Below are 19,983 nucleotides of genomic sequence, written 5' to 3' on the forward strand. Positions count from 1 at the left end.
GACCCTCCGCTCCTAGACTCGACTGGCAGCACAGCCCCCCAGCCTCGCACTGGTGTCAGATGCGAGAGCCTATGCTTAAGTAAGAAATCAGTCATTGGAAAATTCAAGCAGAGGTTGGACAACTAATTTTCTGGAACAAAAGGAAACTCATGCATCAGAAAGGTGACTAATAAACATACCAGTAGAATATGGCTGCACAAATACCAGAATCTGATCAGATAAAACAGTTTAAGGAATTTCTTGGAACCTACAATAAACTTACAGAAACCTGCTTTTGGGATTGCGTTAAAGACTTCACAACAAGAGAAGTAAAACCTGAAGAGACCACCTGTTCCGAACATTGCTAACAGAAATATTTAAAAATGACACAAAGAATATCCATGAGATTTCAGGAATATCATATTCAGCAGAATGAAGCCCTGGCAGCCAAAGCAGGACTTCTTGGCCAACCACGATAGAGAAGTCCTAATGGATGGACTTTTGATGAAAGATTGCCAGCAGGTGTTGTGATGGAAATGAGGATTCATCTGATAGAATCCCCTGAAAGCAGTAGCCACCATATTAAACTGTCCGTCATAACTTTGGCAAATGGAAACAACTGCAGAAACCAAATTGCTATTTACGGAGAATAATCAAAATAGGAGGTCTTATTGTTCAATGAAAATAATAAGATGCAACATTTGTTGAGGCCTTAAGATTCAGCAGCTTGGTAATTTCATTAGAAAAATAAACCACTGTTTCTTAAAAAAAGAAAAAGATTTTATTTATTATTTATTTGAGGAAGAGAACACACAAGTGGGGGGTCGGGGCAGAGGGGGGAGAGGGACAAGGAGACTCCCCACTGAGCAGTGAGCCCAAAGACATGGGGCTCCATCTCAGGACCCTGGAATCATGACCTGAGCCGAAGGCAGACGCTTAACCGACGGAGCGCCCTAGGTGCCCCAGGGTGGTTTTGTCTGAAGTTCCCTTTTCCTTTCTCCTCAGCCATATTCATTTCTCTACATACTAATAAAGCAATACCCTCTAACCTCCCATGTGGCCACTAAGGCTCATTTTGCATATTGGCTTTTAAAGATTCCAAACCAGGCCTGGCAAATGCATGGCAAAGTCAGCACTTAACTGTACACAGGCTAATGGGGGTGCAGAAAACAAGGGCAAAGCTTTGGCAATGAAGCCTAACAGCAGTGCTCAAAATAATATTATAACCTAGAGACAGGCCACATTAAGCTCAATCCAGAGCTGTACTACCATCAGCACTTGTGGCTCCAGCCTATCTCTGCCCCTCTTCCCATGTGTCCTCGGACAGGCCATTCAACACCTCTGGCCTTGTTTCTAGACCTGCCGAGCAAGGCGGCTGGGCCACAGGTTTCTCCGGGCCCCTCTGCCTCTCGTGCTGGTACTACCTCCCTGCTCACCAGCTTCCCACACTTGACCAGACTCTCTTCTTTACTCTTACCATCCCTAAGCTAACCTAGGGAAGCCACTGAAGTGAGATAGAGAGCAAAGGATGAGAGGACAGAGAAGGGAAAGGGAGGGCAAGGGAGTCAGGCAATGCTGGGGCCCATTCAGGTCAGCTGTGCCGCCCCCCCCGCCGCCCCCCCCCCCCCCGCTGCCCCGGAAACCAGCCTGGGAACACCTCCTCCCACACTCAGGCCAGCTGCCACGGGCTCTACCAGGGCACCAACTTCCTGGGTCTGCTTCGGGCTCTTTTCCACGTGATTAGCTCAGGCCAGCCAGACATTAGCACCCAGATTTCCTAGAAAGGGGTCCTCATGGACTTACTCCTACAGGAGCTAAGTTTCTGGAAGAAGGCTGGATGGGGAAGAAAGAATACAAGTCACTCATACTAGCTAATCTGCAGCTTTGGGTGACTTGTTTACATCCCATTGCATAACCCAGCCTCCCTTTAGGTTTCTCTGGAGACCATCCAGCCCTGGGAGAAGAAAGACAAGAACCCTCAGATTAGTTAGAGGCGTTCTTTATTCCATAGTAATTATGAGACTTCAGGTTTGTTTGTTTGTTTTTTTAGATTTTATTTTTTTATTTTTAAAATTATTTATTTGACAGAGAGAGAGCGCACAAGCAGGGGGAGTTACAGAGGGAGAGGGAGAAGCAGGCTCTCCGCTGAGCAGGGAGCCTGACATGGGGCTTGATCCCAGGACCCTGGGATCATGACCTGAGCCGAAGGCAGACGCTTAACTGACTGAGCCACCCAGGCGCCCTGATATTTCAGTTTTAAGATCTCCAGCAATAGATATTATTGGAGATCCCGACAATCATATGCACTCAGTAAATACCTGGCTGGGCTGAATTTCCTCACTATTCCCAGTGCTAAAAGCACTTGATCTTGCTGGACATCAGACCTCACCCAGCACGTCAACTTGCCATCTCTCCCTGCAGGCTACATGCTTTCTCCTGCCAGCTTAATCTTCCCGACACACCGTATTGCCACCACAGTCCTCTCTGTCCAAGGACTGGCAGAGACAAGCATGGGATGTAGGGCTGTTAGCCTTCCATCGCCCTCCCTCTGGCTCCAGCAGCTCCTTAGCTTCCCAGGCCCATGCTTCACAAACAGTGTGCTCTACTGGGCTTCAGTGTGAAATCTGCCTCATCCAGCCACTAAACACACACAGTATTTACGGCTTGCCATGTGACAGGTTCCGGGCCAGATCCTTCCCCATATGGCATAAAAGCCTGAATATCAGGTGCTCCCTCCCTATCTCACAGTTGTGGAAGCAGACAGGGATCCCTGAATAACTTGCCCAAGGACCCAGCACATCCAGTGGCACAGTCAGACTTTGGAACCCAGCCTCTCAGGTTCAAGTCCACTGCCAAACCACACCTCATGTTAGTGAAATGCTCGAGGACAGAGGGTCCCCAAACAAGACTTGCTCCTGCCAGAGTCTCAGCAGGCTCTCAAACACACACACACACACATACACACAGGCGCGCACGCACACACACACTCTCAAGCCACTCTGCACCCATCTAGGTCTAGAAAGTGTCCCGTCCTCCTCAGTGGACACCCACCCAGCAGGTTGTCCTGGACAAGGTCCCACATTCTGGCTTCAGCCACTGGAATAATCCTGGATTTGGGACTTAGGTCTTGGCTGACTTAGGTCACCCTGGATTTGGGACTTGGGCATCTTGGCTGACTTGGTCTGACTTAGGTCCTGCATCGGTTTCCCCACTGAACCTTCTGATTACTTATTTTACTACAATATGGAACAAATACATACTCCTTACCTTAGTTTTATTATTAGCCAACATTTACTGGCTTCTTACTATGAACCAAGCACTACACTGAATATTTACATGAATTATCTCTTTAAGATTTTATTTTTATTTATTTATTTGAGAGAGAGGGAGTGAGCACGAATTATCTCTTTTAATCTTTGTAATTCCCTAGGGTATGTTTTATTATTGCAGCCATCTTATAGGTGAGGAAACAGAGGCTTACCTAAGTTAAATAACTTGTCTAAGGTCACAAAGTGTTAGAGTCAGTACCCTTGACCACCAGACTATCAACCTGATCTACAGCCTCTTCTCAGCTGGTCCACTTAGTACTGATCAACACGCACACACAGCTACTCCCTCTGGTCTCGAGACAATTAAAGCAGAACCAAGAACCCATCCATTCACCTCTCCACCTTACTCACAAGCATCCCTACTCTGGCCAAAGTTCTTGAGAGCTACTTTCCAGTCACAGTGACCAAGAGAAGAGCAGATCCAAACTAAAGGATTTGGCATGGGGCTGCCTTATTCCTGTGTTCTCCAAGCTCCAAAGCTCCTAGTAGAATTCCTGACTCCCGAGGCTAGAGTAAAGGTAGAAGAAGGTTCACAGGAAACTTCCAGAGGGCCAGCCACTCCCAGAGGTCAGCTTCACATATGTTAGTTACCCAACCTGCTATCTGTTCTCCGCACAGGCATCTGATTTACTATCTGGGTGGCCCTGTTCTACCACCGGCACTGGAAGCAAAGAGCAGAAAGGATTAAAGCTGGGGCCTTGGCAACAAGCACACCTGGGTTCCAAATGGCTCTGTTTTTTTCATCTGTCCAACCCAAATCATCCTATTTCCTCCAGAATGTGATTGTGCAGATGAAGTGAGCTGAGGCAACGTTAAATGCTCATTACGTAGTAAGTGCACTCCGCTCAGCCTGGGACAAGTTTCCTAGGTTCACCACGTATGTGCTCTGCTTCCACCAATACTTCAGCACGTAATGCAAATGGCAGCCCAGTGAGCTCCATTAAGTAGAACCAGCACTAACTGAGTACCTTCTAGATGCTGAGCACTAATGGCAGGTACTGAGGACACGACAATGGATAAGGAGTTCACAGCCTTCAGGGAGAGAGGAGAGAAACAGCCCGTTTCCATGCCACACAGTTAAGTGCGGAGGGGAAGAGCATGCAGCTCGAGCAGGGGGAGCTGAGTCAGATGACAGGAGGCCTTGGGGGCCAAGATAAGGAGTTTGAGCTGAATTCTGAAGGCAGTGAGAAGCCACGGAAAGGCTTTAAGCAAAGGAGTTGAATGCACAGCTTCACACTTTAGTAAAGGATCGTTTAAGTAGTGATGTGGAGAAAGAAGTAGGAGGTAGGGGCGCCTGGGTGGCTCAGTCAGTTAAGTGTCTGACTTGAGGTCATGATCTCAGGGTCCTGGGACTGAGCCCCTCATCCGGCTCCCTGCTCAGCTGGGAGTCTGCTTGTCCCCTTCCCCCCCTCCCCCTCCCCCTGCTCCTCCCCCTGCCCGTGCTTTCTCTCTCTCTCTCTCTCAAATAAATAAATATTTTTTTAAATTAAATTAAAAAAAAAAAAGAAGTTAGGAGGGTATGAATCAACCAATCCAGAAACGGTGCCCTGGACAAGACAGTGCAGGGAGTCAGAGGAAAGGGATAGATTTCAAATGTGTGTAGATAGTGAACACCAAAGGCCTTGACATTGAACACTGTCCAGCCCCTCAGTGTTTGGAGAGAGAGGTGATACAGAGGGCTTGCATCCACCACAGTTTTAAAAGCAAGCCTCTCTTATGGTAACTGAACTTGCATTTGGCTACCTGCTGCTTGTTGATTTGGTTAGTCAACTAACAGTCATCATGTTCAACCTGATCTACAGTACCAGGCACTGCCTTCGGTACTTGGAGGGTTCCAGTGACCAATCAGTTGAGTGAGAAGTATCAGCAAGGACCACCGGAGGGGGAAAGACACAAGCACAGTGCCCGGACAGTGGTGACCTCTGTCTGGAGTGTGGGGCACAGAGAAGATGCAGGCTCGAAACTCCCGCAGGATCAACCTGTGCAGGGCCTACGCTAAGGAGTTGAACTCTAGGTGGTGGACACAGGGAGCCACTGAAAGTTTTTAACAGGGGAGAGAGGGTTGCAGCTGAGCCTCCACAGATCCCTCTCACAGAGGGAACCCAGAATGTCTAACTCCTCTCTTTTTTTGGACTCCCTGGGGACAAGAGCCTCCTGTTTTCCATCTGGGTATCTTTTTCATGCCCTATCACAGCAGCCACTATTCCGGAAGTGGTCCACAGATAACATGTCAAGTGTGCAAACACTCACGTACAGTCTTACATATCCAAAGAAAACACATGGCAAGTATGGTGAGAAGCTGGTCAAGCTCACTAAAATGGAAGACCCCTGATTAACCAAGGTCTCTCTACAGGTCCTTGGCCACACTAAGAACGAACAGCTCTGGGCAGGCATTCTGAAACATCTTTGAGGAGCTATGCCAAGTCTCCAGTCCCTCACTTCTCAGCAGCATGGAAACTTCCAGGGCTGGGTGTGAGGAGCTGAGTACGAGGGTGCAGGGGCTACAGTCCGGGGCCTGCCTGGGAGAAGAGGGGCAGTACCTTGTGCTGGGTACTCGCCACCTGCCAGCCACCATGCTGCATTTTTCCCATGTACCTGTAAACTTGAAGAGGGGGTGACTGGCCAGTTTGGATTCCCCCACCAACTTAGAACCCCATCTGCCTCACCAGCCTCTGCCCTTTGGCTCAGGACACCCAGGTTCTGGAGCCTGCTCTCTGGCAATTGTGTGAGGCCTTGAGTTGATTTTCTCCCCTCTCAGCAGGCTCATTCCTCCCTTTATGCCAGAAACCCTCCTGCCCTTTTCTACAAAGTATAAGAGAAATTGAAGGGACAGTGAAAACTTCAAGGCTGAGTGATCCTTCAACAGCAAAGACTGGTGCAGGTAGTTTCCTGATAAACACCGAAGCACGGCTTTTTACTTTTTAAGGGATTCACTGTATTTCTGCAGAGAGCCACTTCAATTCCATAGCTATGTTGAATATTTACTATCTCTAATGATCAACAGGGGAAGGAGGAAAGAAAAAAGAAGAACCTGCAGCCATCAGGAAATCCAGAAATCCATTCTGATGTGGAAAACCAAGGCAGAAGAAAAATTATTAAATTTCATTACTACCTACAGCCCATTGACAAGTCCTTGAAATAGGCAGAGTGACATTCCTCTAGGGACTCAACTGCCTTGATGTTAATACTTTGCTAAGGTCAAAAGACAATTCTAGCCGCCCCCCACCCACCCCAACCCACCCCCCACAGGGTCCTGTAAGTCTACTTTAACATATAAAAATTCCTTTAGAAATTTCCTTTAATTCTAAACCCCCCAAGATACGTGCTGGCAATCAACACCTCCCCCCGCCCAAGCATATGGCCTATTGGTGGATATACATCTGAAGGATCTCATGACTAAGGTTTTATTAGACGGTAATAAATGACCTTTTCCTTGCCCAATAATAGCTAGCCCCCTCAAGGTCCTGGAAACCTTGCTTCCAAATTCCTTAGAGAATATCCCTAACCCCCTCCCAACTTGAAAGTATATAATGGGCCACTCCTCATGATCCTGGTGCAACTCTTTCTGCCCACGGGTCCTGTCCCCGTGCTTTAATAAAACCACCTTTCTGCACCAAAGACATCTCAAGAACTTTTTCTTGGCCGTTGGCTTCAAACTCTAACATCTCTCCTACATCACACTTGGCTTCAGCATATATGAGTTATTTAGAAATAAATTTACCTTCTTACACTGCTTTGATTCAATAGGAAAAGGAGTTTATATTATGTGAGTCCTCACTCTGTTCATGGAAAACCTCCATGGGGCAGGGAGGGATGCCCAGGATTCAAAATCCACTACAAAAAATACCAGATTTTCTGCACACAGCTGGTTAACAGTTGGCCATAATATTTTCTTAAGTCAGAATACCAAAATAAACTTCTGAGATAATTACTTTTAAAATAGGGTACTGTAATGTTTCCATTCAGCTTCCTGTCTGGTGACCCCTCATTCCCTCTCAGACCCCCACACCACGCAAGCCTACCTGCTGGGCTGCCTCATGGAAGAGTTCCTGCACTTGAGACATCTGGGCCGTTCTCCTGGAAATGGGGTCCTGGCAGTCTGGGTGGGGAGACCCCTCTGGAAGGTAAACACCATCCTTGGTCAGGCTGGCTCCTCTTCCCTCTGTCCTTATGGTCCATCCTTCCTGTATACACCAGACACAGCCCTGACTGAGGAAGGGACCTTGTTCCGCCCCATCTGGAAATAGCCCTTTCCTCTTTGGTACTCAACTATATCCCGCACACCCTTCAGAAGCTCCCTGTGCTCAAACCTTGCTGTCCTCCAGCCACAGCTGCCCCCAGCAGTTCCTTCCCTGAGCGCCTTCAGTATGGGGTCAGAGCCAGCCGCCAGGCTGCGCAGTCCTCGAGGACACAGTTGGACACTCCTCTCCCATGCTCGTGAGCCCCTCTGTCCACAGCACGGGCATCACTGGCTCACTAGAACTGGTTGCAGGCGGTGAGTGAATGTCCATTGGACCAGGAGCAGAGGGGGAGAGGGGGAGTTTAGGAAGTTCTTTTGGGGGTCCCCTCTGGAGCAGGGCCAGAAAAAGAGGACTGAGCATCATTATCAAGGCTTGGTTCTCCTCAGAGGAGCAGTCTGCCCTTGGCATCAGAGCCAGCTTTCCTTGGGGCAGGGACCTTGTGCGCCGCTGGTGTGCCCCCTTCCCCAGCATAGGGATGGGACAGAGACAGGGCTCTTGACATATTGGAAGGAGGAGGAAAGGGAGAGTGAGGGGAGGTACGGCGGCAGAGTCTGCCATGTGAGAAGAACATGACCAATGACAGCAGCCAGCGAAGGCGAGGAAGGGAAAGCGCCCCAAGGGTATTCTGAGGAAAAGGGTTGGGGGCTGGGGAGCAGGGAGACTGCAAGCATTTGGCGGGTTGCGGAGACGAGCAGGGTGCGAGGGGGACCCGGAAAGGTCCCGGCGCCCCTCGACCCGCCGCCCACGCGCAGAGCAGCGGGCCCTGGGGGAGGCGCGCTGGGCATGGCACGACCCCCGCAGCTCCGGCTCTTGGTCTGCGGACCCTCTCACGTCTCGGTCAGCCCCCCCGCCCCACTTCGGCGAACCCCAGATGGAGCAGCCCACACCCGGCTCTCGGGACCCTGGGGAGAACCCACCAGCCCTCTTCTGGGCCGGGCGGGAGACGCGCGCGTGTCCGAGTGCCCGAGCACAGACGCGCAGGTGCACACGCGCTCCAGGTGACGCTGGCCCGGGAGAGGCGGGGATTACCTGAGCAGGTGGCGACGCCTGGCCCCCGTACTACTGGACAGTGCTTCCCTGGAGGCAGAAGCCGTCCGCAGGACCACCTCGTGCACTCCCCACCCACCAGCCCCATCCACCCTTACCTGCTCCAGGGCCTGGGCGCTCCTAGCGCTGGGCCCGCCCTGTCCCCGCCCCGCCGCCACGTGGCTGACCAGGTGTGCGCTGCGCGGGTCCCAGCTGTCCCGCTGGAGAGGCGGGTCCCGCCCGGGCTCGGTCGCCCCAGCCAGGCCTGCACAGCACGGGCCTCGGGGCCAGGTGGAGAGGGAGGGGCTGCAGAGATTCCTCCCCGCCCCCCCCCCCCCCCCAGGGTCGGGTCCATACACCTAGCGCCGCCCAGGAAGGCTCCGAGCTCCCCCACAGAGCTGCCAGGCCCGGGAGGAGAGGACGGGAATCTGGACCCCCGACCGGGTTACCGGGGGAGGGGGGGGGAAGTGGGGGCTTCACTAGCCCCCAGACTTGACTCGACCAGCCACTGCCTCTGCATCTCTCGGCCCATTCAATGCCACCAGCTGAGGTGCCCAGCCCTGAGAAATGGGACAGGACGCCAGCCTACCCACTGCAGGTCTAAAGAATAGTGGTCCAACCCTGCACACAAGAGTGAGAAATGTTGGGGAGCCAGAGAGCCCGCAACTCCCACACTGGCCTCATGGCCCCCTGGGCGGGTGCAGAAGCCTCTGGGCGGGAGAGGAGACTGCGCCCGCTCTGGGGATCCTCAGGTGCGGCTGGCTACCCCACCAGGTGGCCCTCCCACTGGAAGAAAGTGGAATTCTTTTGCCCTCACCACCTTCAGCAAGACTCAGAACTGGCTTTCCCTAGGGATCGAACTCAGATTTCCAGGGCCCCAGATTGCAGGAAAAAAAACTGAATTAACATACAGAGAGATTAAATTATCTCCATTTCCAATCTGGCATATATCCTAATCCTTAAATAACTTGCTAGGCTTCCATATGGGCTTCTGAAAACAGGAGGGCAGCTGGGAGTACTTCCCACACCCACATGAGCCTTTGTGTGAAAATCCCTAAAAATAGAGGTTGTTCTTTTAAAAACAAAAGGGAAGGCAAAGCCATGGGAACACTGACAGAGCCCCAACATCTCCTGCTCCAGTAAAGGGTTTTTTGGTATGGAAAGACATATCACATAAAATGTGCCATTTTAGCCATTTTTAAATGTACAATTCAGTGACATTAATTACCTTCACTTTGTTGTGCAACCATGACTGCTATCTTTTTCGTCATCCCAAACAGAACCTCCACACCCATTAAGCAATAACTCCCCGCTCCCCTCCTTCCCCAGCCCGTGATAACCTTTAATCTACTTTCTGTCTCTGCATTTGCTCCTTCAAGATATTTCCTAGAAGCGGAATCACACAATATTTGTCCTTCTGCGCCTGGCTTATTTCACTAAGTATGTCCTCAAGTTTCATTCATGTTGTAGAATGTGTCAGAACTTCATTCCCAGCAAAGACGTTTTTTAATTAATAACATGCAAAGACATTTCTCTGCAAGAGGAAAGACTCCAGAATAAATTACACATTAGCCGGCTGTAAACAAAGGATGGATAGGTGGGCAGGATGATACTGTCAGATTATTGCAATAGACTATATATCCATGCATTACATCTGTATGGCCAGTAGACTCATCTTTATTATTCACTTTGGGATTACACATGACACTTTTTTTTTTTTGCCCCCATTTAGTTTCCTGTTTGTCATCATCTTCTGATGAACCATCCTCTAAGTGTCTGTGTGAACTTTGAAGAATCCACATTCAATTCCATAACAGCCTGAGTTAAAAACATTAGAAAAAGAAATCCACACCACTGTTCTTAACCACCTATTCTCTCTCACTCATTACTTTTTAAATAAATGAGAAGTTCCCTTCAAAGCTTATAAGCATTTTCAGACCTAAGAACAGATGTTTGTTTCTTTTCCTAGTATTAAAGCGAGAGAAACCCACCCATTTTCAAAGAAAAAAAAAGTGTATCTTGCTTAATGTAGAGTGACCTCATAACAATGGTATTTTAAAAGAAAATGCACTTTTGTTGTATTGAAAAACAGTATCCTGCATATCTTTTGTTGGTTTTTTTTTTAAGATTTTTATTTATTTATTTGACAGAGAGAGACAGCAAGAGAAGGAACACAAGCAGGGGGAGTGGGAGAGGGAGAAGCAGGCTTCCCGTGGAGCAGGGAGCTCGATGTGGGGCTCAATCCCAGGACCCTGGGATCATGACCTGAGCCGAAGGCAGACACTTAATGACTGAGCCACCCAGGCGCCCCCCTGCATATCCTTTGAAAAGAACAATTAGATTTTTAAGATAGAACCCTATCTGACCTAGTGTAAGGATGTTCACTGACTGCATCATTAGTCTGCAATAGTTAAAAAAATTTGAACCCAAATGTCTATTAATAGAACGTTGATTAAATAAGTTATGGTACAGCCATGCTATGACAGCCAGCATTAAAAAGAATTAGGTGTCTTTATATGTACTAATATGAAATTCTGTTCATCACATAAGTAAAAACAGCAAGTTGCAGAATAATGTGTATAGTTATTTTTTATAAAGCACTGTGTATATGTATGTAGTTAGTATGGAAAAATACACATCAATCTGTTAATAGTGGCTATCTCTAGGGAGTGGGATTGAGATAATGGGTAAAATGGGAGAGAAATCTACTTTCTAGGTGTACAAATTCAGGATTTTTGAAAAAGATTATTTATTTGAAAGAAAGAGAGCACAAGCAGGGCTAAGGGCAAAGGGAGAGGGAGAAGCAAACTCCCCTCTGAGCCGGGAGCGGGCGCAGGGCTCGATCCATCGGACCTGAGATCAAGACCTGAGCGGAAGTCAGAGGCTTAACCGACTGAGCCACCCAGGTGCCCTGACAAATTCTGGATTTTTAATGAGATATTTTTTCTTACAATGAGCACATTACTTTTGGAATCTGAAAAATAGATGAGTAAGAAAATCAAAAAACAAACAATGTGGGGCAGACAGTATATTCCAAAGATGCACTAACATATGCTCTTCTTGCAATATGACATTAACATTCCTTTCAAAAGACATGGGGTCTGTGTTCCCTACCCTTGAGCCTGAACGGACCTTTGTGACTGGCTCAACCCGTAGTAGGAATGCAAGAAATGACACCGATTGATTTCCTAGATTAGAATATAAAAGCAGTAGGCAGTCCATCTGGCTTCTTTGGTCTCGGAGCACTTATGCTTGGAATTCAGCCACCATGTTGTGAGGAAGCCTGGACCACATGGGGAGGCCACATGTGGGTGTTCCACCAGTAGCCAGCATCCACTGCCAGACGTGTGAGACCAGCCTTCAGATGATTCTAAGTCCCCCGCTTTAGGTTCTTCCAGCTGAGGTCCCAGACATTATAGAGCAAAGACAAGCTGTCCTTGCTGTGCTCTGTCCACAGAAATGTGGACCACAGAAACCATGAGACATAATAAATTGTTGTTTTAAGCCACAAGGTTTTGGGGTACTTTGTTATTCAGCAATAGATAGTGAATACATAATGCATCCAACCTAGGTAAAAAAAAAATGGGTTATTTCTATTCATTTCATTGTTATATAAAAAATCATAATATTGTTTTTAAACTCATTTCTTTTTCATCCAGTAGCAACTTCAACTCAAGCTGAAGTTCACAATAGTGACGTTGCTGCTCTGTGGGCCTTACCCCGCTTAGCCGCTGGCAGAAGCTCCTTCATCTCTTCCCCTTCCAGTGGTTGGCGCTGAGAACTGCCCTCTGTGTGGAGGCTGGAGAAGAAAGCAGGTCTTGAAAAAGGACCTCATCCGTCATAAAGTCTGAACCCTGAGCAAGGATCAGAGCTTGGACAAAGTCAACCAAAATAGAAACGTAAAAACAGGTTGAAAACATTAAATTGTGATATAAATATGTATATATACAAAATTACCTCGAAGCCTAGAATCAGAACTGGAACCAGAGTCAGAAGGGTCACAAGACGGGGGTCAGCTAGCCTGGTGGTCCTCTCCTCAGGCTGTACTATACAATCACCTGGGGGTGGTTTCAGAAAACAGCAGTACCCAGGTCTGGGGTGGAGCCTGGGCATCAGTATTTTCTCAATTCCTCAGGTGATTCTAAGATACAGCCAAGGTTGAAAAACATGGAATTTCTAGCTCAGTAGTTTGTGTGTGGGGGGGGGGGGAGCAGTTTTTGCCGCTCTCTTAAAATACTTAAGGGATAGAATATGTTCTGTCCACAGTGGTGTCCTACTCCAGTTAAAATTTTCTTTTTTTTTTCCTTTTTTTAAATTTTTATTTATTTATTTATTTGAGAGAGAGAGAATGAGAGAGAGCACATGAGAGTGGGTAGGGGCAGAGGGAGAAGCAGACTCCCCGCCAAGCAGGGAGCCCGATGCGGGACTCGATCCAGGGACTCCAGGATCATGACCCGAGCCAAAGGCAGCCGCCCAAGCAACTGAGCCACCCAGGCGCCCCAGTTAAAATTTTCAATGACAAAGAGAAGTTGTGAAATCTATTACTCAAAGAGCACAAGTAATTTATTATCTATCTATATTTCTTTCTAGTCGGTCATTGTGATGCAGCTCCGTGGGACATGTCTATTCAAAAAATCACAGGAATTGTGCACACACTCAGGAAAGTTTGCTGGCTCTGAGGGCGGAGTCAGGATTTGAACCGAGGTCTGGTTCCTGTTCCAGGCTCTCTCCTCTACACAATACAGCCTCTCTAATCCAGGTGAAGAGATTAGACAGAAGAAGGTTGAGGTGTGTTTCCAGGAGCCCCAGATGCAAGAAGGACGTCAGTCTGAAGCACTGGCAGGCATTAACTGGGAGTGGGAAGGGGCGACTCAAGAAATTCAAACCTGACGCAAGTACAAGCCCCTCACACTGGCTGAGATCTCCCAGTTCTCAGAAAGGTGGGGGCAGGACCCCAGGAGGAAGAGTTTCGCCCTGGCTTTCTGGCGCAGGGCTGAGTGGAGAGGGAGGGGCCGCCACTTTCCTGCTGTCAGGTGTCCCCAGCTCCTGTTGAGATCCTGTTTCTCCTCCAGGATCTACACTGTTTGTTGATTCTGGGAGTTTGCCCTCTGACAGGAGGAAGGCATTCTCCCTCTAGCAGCCACATGCCATCTGGGTTGAGCCAGGGTTTAGTGGGAGCAGAGAACATAGGAGGTGCAGGGAGAAGCCTAATGAGCTGGGTCCAGTTTGTCTTAGGAATGACGGTGGCAACAGTACAATTAGCCTTCAGCACTTGCTTGAATACCCTACACGGAAGACCCGCTGACAGGCCTTCGAGAGTCAGGATGAGAGAAGTCAGGCCCCAATTTGGGTCCCAGTTCTTCTTTTCCGCCATGGTCTTTACTGTGTCTAAGCCTCGGCTTCCCCGTTTGCACCATGGAGTTAATGATAAGGCCTGCCAAGCCTACCTGACAGAGTTGTTATGAACATTCTGGAATCTGATGAGGATTGAAATGCAGCTATCCCTTGTTTTCAAAATCCACCATCTTTCCTCCCATTTTGAAACTCACATGACCAGTTTTCGGGTCCCACGGCTGCTATCTAGAGGGCCTCAAAGTCCCAGGTGGTGCTTCCTCGGCAGCACCTGCAAGCTCTTTGCACCCTGAGGTGTGACTCGTGGGCCTGGATGCTCTCTTTCCACCATGTTCACCGGGTATCTGTTCATCACGAAACACTGAGCCCAACACCGACACACAATGGGGAGCCAGATGGCTCTGGACAGGCAGGAATCAAAACAAATTCTCACACTAATAAGCAGGTCATGACAAACAGCCATCTATGCTAGAAGGAACTGTATGAAGGGGAGGGGGTCTGAAATAGTTGGGTAGGGGGAGGCACAGGGAGAGGGTAGCTATGACCTAAGCAGGGAGATCAGGATAAGCTTTTCTAAGGAAATGATGCTGGGGCTGAAGTGAGGGTTGGGGGTTAATAGGTAAAGAGTATAAACAGTCTTTGTGGCAGAAGTGGGCATGACCAAACGTGAGAGGATGAGAGCTCACTGTGGGGGAGGCTGGGAGCTGTGGGCAGTGGGCAGCCACCAGGGCCAAGGCAAGGAGCTTAGTGTTTATTCAAATAGCAAATGAGAAGCCTCTGAAGGGTTTTTGCATGGTTATGATCTGCAGAAAGGACTGGAGGCCATCAAGAATCAATGTGCAGAAACTTGTAGGAGCCCAGGCAAGACTTGAGGGTGGCTGTGGTTGTGGTAAAGGGAGGGAGGGTTCAAAAGGATTTGAGAAATAGTCACAAGTCCAGCCCACCATGAGTTGTCCATCCAATTGATATCATAGAACATTTACTGAGCTGCCCCAGCAGTGAGCACAAGTCACTTTCCAATAGGCCACACATGTGGACATGCCCACCCCCCTCTTTTCCTTTCTTTATTCCTATGCCACTGGGCTGGGGAAAATGCTGGGACCTTTTCTTCATTTATGGAATTCTGACCTCCTGTTCTCTGTTTGCTCTTCTTATATATGAATTTGCTCTCATTTCTCTGCAGCCAGAGGGTAGTAAGGAGCTACAGGGAAGGAAATGGCTCTAGAAGTCCTGTAGTTCTGACCACATCCTTTGGCCCATTTCTACATTAGGGTTTGGGAAAGAGCTGCAACACATAAGATGCCATGTTTCCCACTAACCATTGATCCTTGTGTATGTCTCCTCTGGGAATCTTTGGAAGCTTGGGGCCAAGCACAGAAATCTGGTATTCCCAAGCTCCCTGATCATAGTAGCATCATCTTAATACCATCAAATCTCCACCATCATTTCTAACACCTCTACTGTTAATACCTCTTTTACTGCATAATATTGTTCACTCATTCATTTATTTTTGCTTACGGATGAAGCACTGTTCTATATTCTGTGAACAAAATGCCCTCGAGAAGCATACAAACTAATCCAGGGGTCCCACAATCTTTTCTTGATGAACAATTTTGAATTTTCCTGGAATATTAATACTAAAATCACTTGAAGTAAATAAACCTAACTTGCATGAAAGGCCAGGTATTACATGCCATCAGTCAGCTGTTTCCATTTGGTGTATACGCACCGTGGCACATACCAGAGTCTTTCAGGAGGAAGAAAACAAAGGAGGTAGCAAAGAATGGAGAGAAATGGCGAAAGAAAAATAAAGAAAATGTGGTGAAAGAAAAAGATGAACAAGCAGGTTCAGCACATACACACAGACCTACATGCCCTCCTCCAGCCTGGGGAAGCTGGCTGCAGCATCTCAACTTCACTGTCCATGGTGTTCACCTGCCTCATGGGCAGATAGGTTGCTGTACCTGATTAACCAATAGCTTGGGATTGAGTGGTTCAATACATTCCTACTTTTGTAGGGTGTGATTTCTCCCTCTTGCCCCACCCTGCAAGTCTACTGACTTTTTAACATTCACTACAATATACATTGTTCTCCGAAATGTTGCATCCCTTCCAGGGTCTCTGAAAATGGAATCACTTCCACCTCACTAACTAGTTTTCCCTTGCTGGTCAATTAAATCCGGACAAACCCACTCCTACCTTCAATTTTTTGAAAAGATGATATTGTCAGCAAGTCAGTAATTTATTACATGTAATAAATCTGCTTTACATGAAATGAGGCTTCCAAACCCTTGTCCAATTCTGCTCTATCTTGCCTTTGTCCCACTTGTAAAATATGACTAGGAAATGTTTAGTGCTTTACAGCTTACAAATCATTTCAAATGCTTTGATACTGACAGCAATTCTGAAAGGAATCTTTAATCCCCACCTTACAGACAAAACACTGAAGCTCAGGGTGACTTGAACAACCTTACACAAAGGGAGAGCCACAACTTAAGTCTCTTGATTCTAAGTCTCTTGCTCATTTTGCTGCTTCTTAACCTGCCAGTGTGGCCGGTGGAGTCTCCCTACCCAACAGCCCTGCGTCACACAATCATCCTCAACAAGATCACACTAGGTTCATTTAAAGCTGTCCCTTGCAGCACTGGTTACACTGCCTTTGAGTACCATCATCTGCCCTCAACTCATGAGGGCCAACTCAGCAAACTGCATGGGACAACTGCTCTCAGCAACTGTCTCTTGTGAGTAAACCCAAGAGTGGTTCTGAATGTGTTAACTCAGTTGCATCCTCTTCCTGCCATTTAATTTTGTGCTCTAGCAATCAGTCTTAACCCTCATGTTGCCAATGACAAAAGTTGCAGAACAGTGCTGGAGTTCCCATAAGGAACCAAAGGAAAATTGTCATATTAGAAGTTTAAGGGTAAATTTTACTGTGGACCAAACACCCTGAAGAAAATAGTCAAGGAAAAGAGTATCATAATGAGGGGTTAGTGGAAGTTATTTGACATAAAGCGTATCATAATCATAGCTGGGAGTACTGACTAGTAGTGTAGGACTTCAATGTATTTAAATTAGTATTAATACCACTCCATGAAGATTGTGCTCAAATGACTAACTAGCACTGGTTCGGTTGGCTCTATTTCCAGAAAGGCATCCTCTAGCATCCATTTCCAACTCCCTACTTTGATGTAGGTACCCCTCAGGTTTGCAAAATCCCTAGAGAGCACCTATCTCCCACTCCAATAATAGGTCAGTTCCTTCTGAACAAAGGCTATGGTCTCATTTCCACAGTACAGGTTTGAATTTTATCCGTAAGTTTGGTATTTTAGGGGATATTTTTAACAATGTTCTTTATTTCCACTGTATTGGCCTGTATATATTTTCTATCTTCTGCAATTTATTAAAATTATGTTTTCTAGAAATCTATCCTAATCTACTTACCCATTTGGTGAGGAATGAGGTATGTTACTCAGCACAACACCCAACACATCTTAACACTCAATATCTGCTTTCATAATCTAAAGTACAACACTGCACCCTGCAACTGATACCACTATAAATACCTTTCAGATGCTCAAATAAAGACGTTAGTATCCTCAACCGTCTCTTATTTGCATCCAGGACAATGCTTGTTACTTAGCAGGTGATCGATGCTCAATGAATACTAGACCCCAGCAAGTAAGAATTCACATCATTAGAAACGTAATTACTATCACAGATAATGCATTTCTTTAGCTCCCTTCACCATCTTGACACAAGCATCAGTTTCAGAATCTCATTAAGAATGGGAGAAGCTAGGGGAAATTAAGTTATGATTTTAAAAGTTCATCTGAATAAATGGGTAAAGATGCAAAAACTCAAAATGTTCCCCATTTTACCATTTAAGTCCATTTCTAAACTTGTTTTCCGTTTTTTCTACTTTGAGTTTTCAAAGTAGAAAATCACTTTGAAAATGGTCATTCTCACTTACAGTACCACTTTTCACATGCTAGCTCTCACACATACGCATATACATCTGCATGGGTGTGTGCATAAAATGTCCTTTTAAAGACATTAGAAAAATGACAAAAAGAACTAATTTTGAGACCCAAAATTTTACCTTCAGTTCACTTAAACTTTTCTGCTCCATTGATTTTTATCCACCAAATGGATATAATTTATCCTAATACCTTATCAGGATCACGGGTGGGGGTGGGGGTGGGGGTGAGGGTGAGGGTGAGGGTGAGGGACAGGATAGCCAGCAGTCTGAAAAAAAAAAAATTAAATTTCTATCCAAACATATAGTCATAAAAATCTTCATACTCCTTTTGTGCATGATAAATTGTCAAGTAAGACTCAATGACAACGCATTAATTCAAGTGACTTCATTTTTTTGTAATCTTGAAAAGGTAGAAGCATCATGTAGAGTTATCTCCCCACCCTTCTCCCTACCATTTCTAATCATTCAAGAACAGAGATCTAGGAAATGGATCAATAGACTATCAGTGGTATTATGTATCATTACTTAAAGCACCATGCTAATAAAGCCAGGGTCCTAGGATTAATCTCTCTGCAAAGGCCAATTTGCTTATATTTGTCCCAAGAACCTGGACTGTACTCCTGATCACAGACAGCTTTCTTACAATGTGTCCCACCGGTCACAAGACAGGGGACTGGCAAGGTGGCAAATGGATAAAAACAAAACTATCTTCACTAATGGGGCAAAAAACCCCAAGCCCCACCTATAACGGGTTAAAAGAATCTTACCTATAAAGAAAAAAAATCATGTAATTTTTAACCCCATGTTAAACATATTTCAAGTGTCAAATATCAGAGTCATCCGATATACATTTGACTCCTGAATTTTAGAACTGCTTAATACATTCTACACAAAACTACATACCGTCAAGGCCCTGCTAATTATTACCCAATTTGTGTGTAAAACTGTTAATTCCATATAGACATCCCTTTATCTTTTTAATATAAATCTATGCACCAGTTTTTAAATATTTGTCATTTAAGTTATTTGGTTCAGAATATTGTGAAAAATTCAGCTAGTAAAATTATTCATAAAACTGTATTCTGTATTTTTTTTTATTTTTCAAACAGCCAAGTGTCCACATTTAAAATGCAGAATTTGCAAATATAGTCTAATAATCCAATTAAAAATAAAACAAAACAGGTTCCTTTAGTATCACAATACATAAAATGGTATTATAAACCCCCAAGTGGCAAGGTTAACTACATGACAATGTCAGAAGCTGTGAAACTCACTAAACCACTTAATGAATACGTCAGTTTAAAGAACATGTCTATGTTCCATAACTATGCATGAAATGAGCTTCCATTGTATTATAAAGGCTCAGCAATTCATTCATGTCATAATATGGGGTCAAGCAAGATTTTATTTTTACAGTGACAATTAAAAAATGCATTTAAACAAACAAACAAGTCCTCCCGACTGTTTAAAAACAATTCGATTTGGAGGGTAAGACATATTTTAAAACACACTGACTTACCAGATTTCAATTGTCAGGCTGCTGACTACTGATGTGAAAGTTTGTATTTAAAAATATCACAAGTATCTTTAACAGTGAAAATTTCAATGTGATAAGTTCCATTGCAAAGCAATTTTCACCTGAGTAGATTTTGAAATTTAATGCTCATGTATTTGGGGGGAGGTGGGGAAGGAAAGACCCACTTGTAGAAGATACTGAGTTTAGAGTTGATTCTTTCACACAGATAACCCAGGGAGTTGAAGAAACAGCTGCTGTGACCTTCCCAGGACATATGATGCCTTTCTCCTGGAAATTTGTTCTGACATTAAGAATTCTCAGTATCCATAATATTTCCATTTACCCATTCAAGCATAACAACCCAATTCATTCAGTTTTACACAACAGTGTCTATATTATGTACATGTTTAATTATCAATAGGAAATAGAAAATAAAAATTTACAGTGACTGAGAAAGGGTCAGAAAATGGGATAGGAAAAGTAATACTGTATAATCAGAATATCCTATTATCCTACCAGTTTTAATGACAGGGTTTTTTCCTTTATTAGTTGAAATACAAA

At 46.0% G+C, this 19,983-nt stretch overlaps 1 pseudogene; it reads left to right on the forward strand.

Annotated features, from left to right (window-relative positions):
• Positions 1-740, forward strand: LOC123834547 (mitochondrial import inner membrane translocase subunit Tim9-like; annotated as a pseudogene).
• The last annotated feature ends 19,243 nt before the right edge of the window (positions 741-19,983 follow it).

The sequence above is a fragment of the Mirounga angustirostris genome, unplaced genomic scaffold (assembly GCF_029215605.1).
Source record: "Mirounga angustirostris isolate CCGP_5_RB_7025 unplaced genomic scaffold, mMirAng1.0.hap1 SCAF_1, whole genome shotgun sequence".
Classification (NCBI taxonomy): Eukaryota; Metazoa; Chordata; class Mammalia; order Carnivora; family Phocidae; genus Mirounga; species Mirounga angustirostris.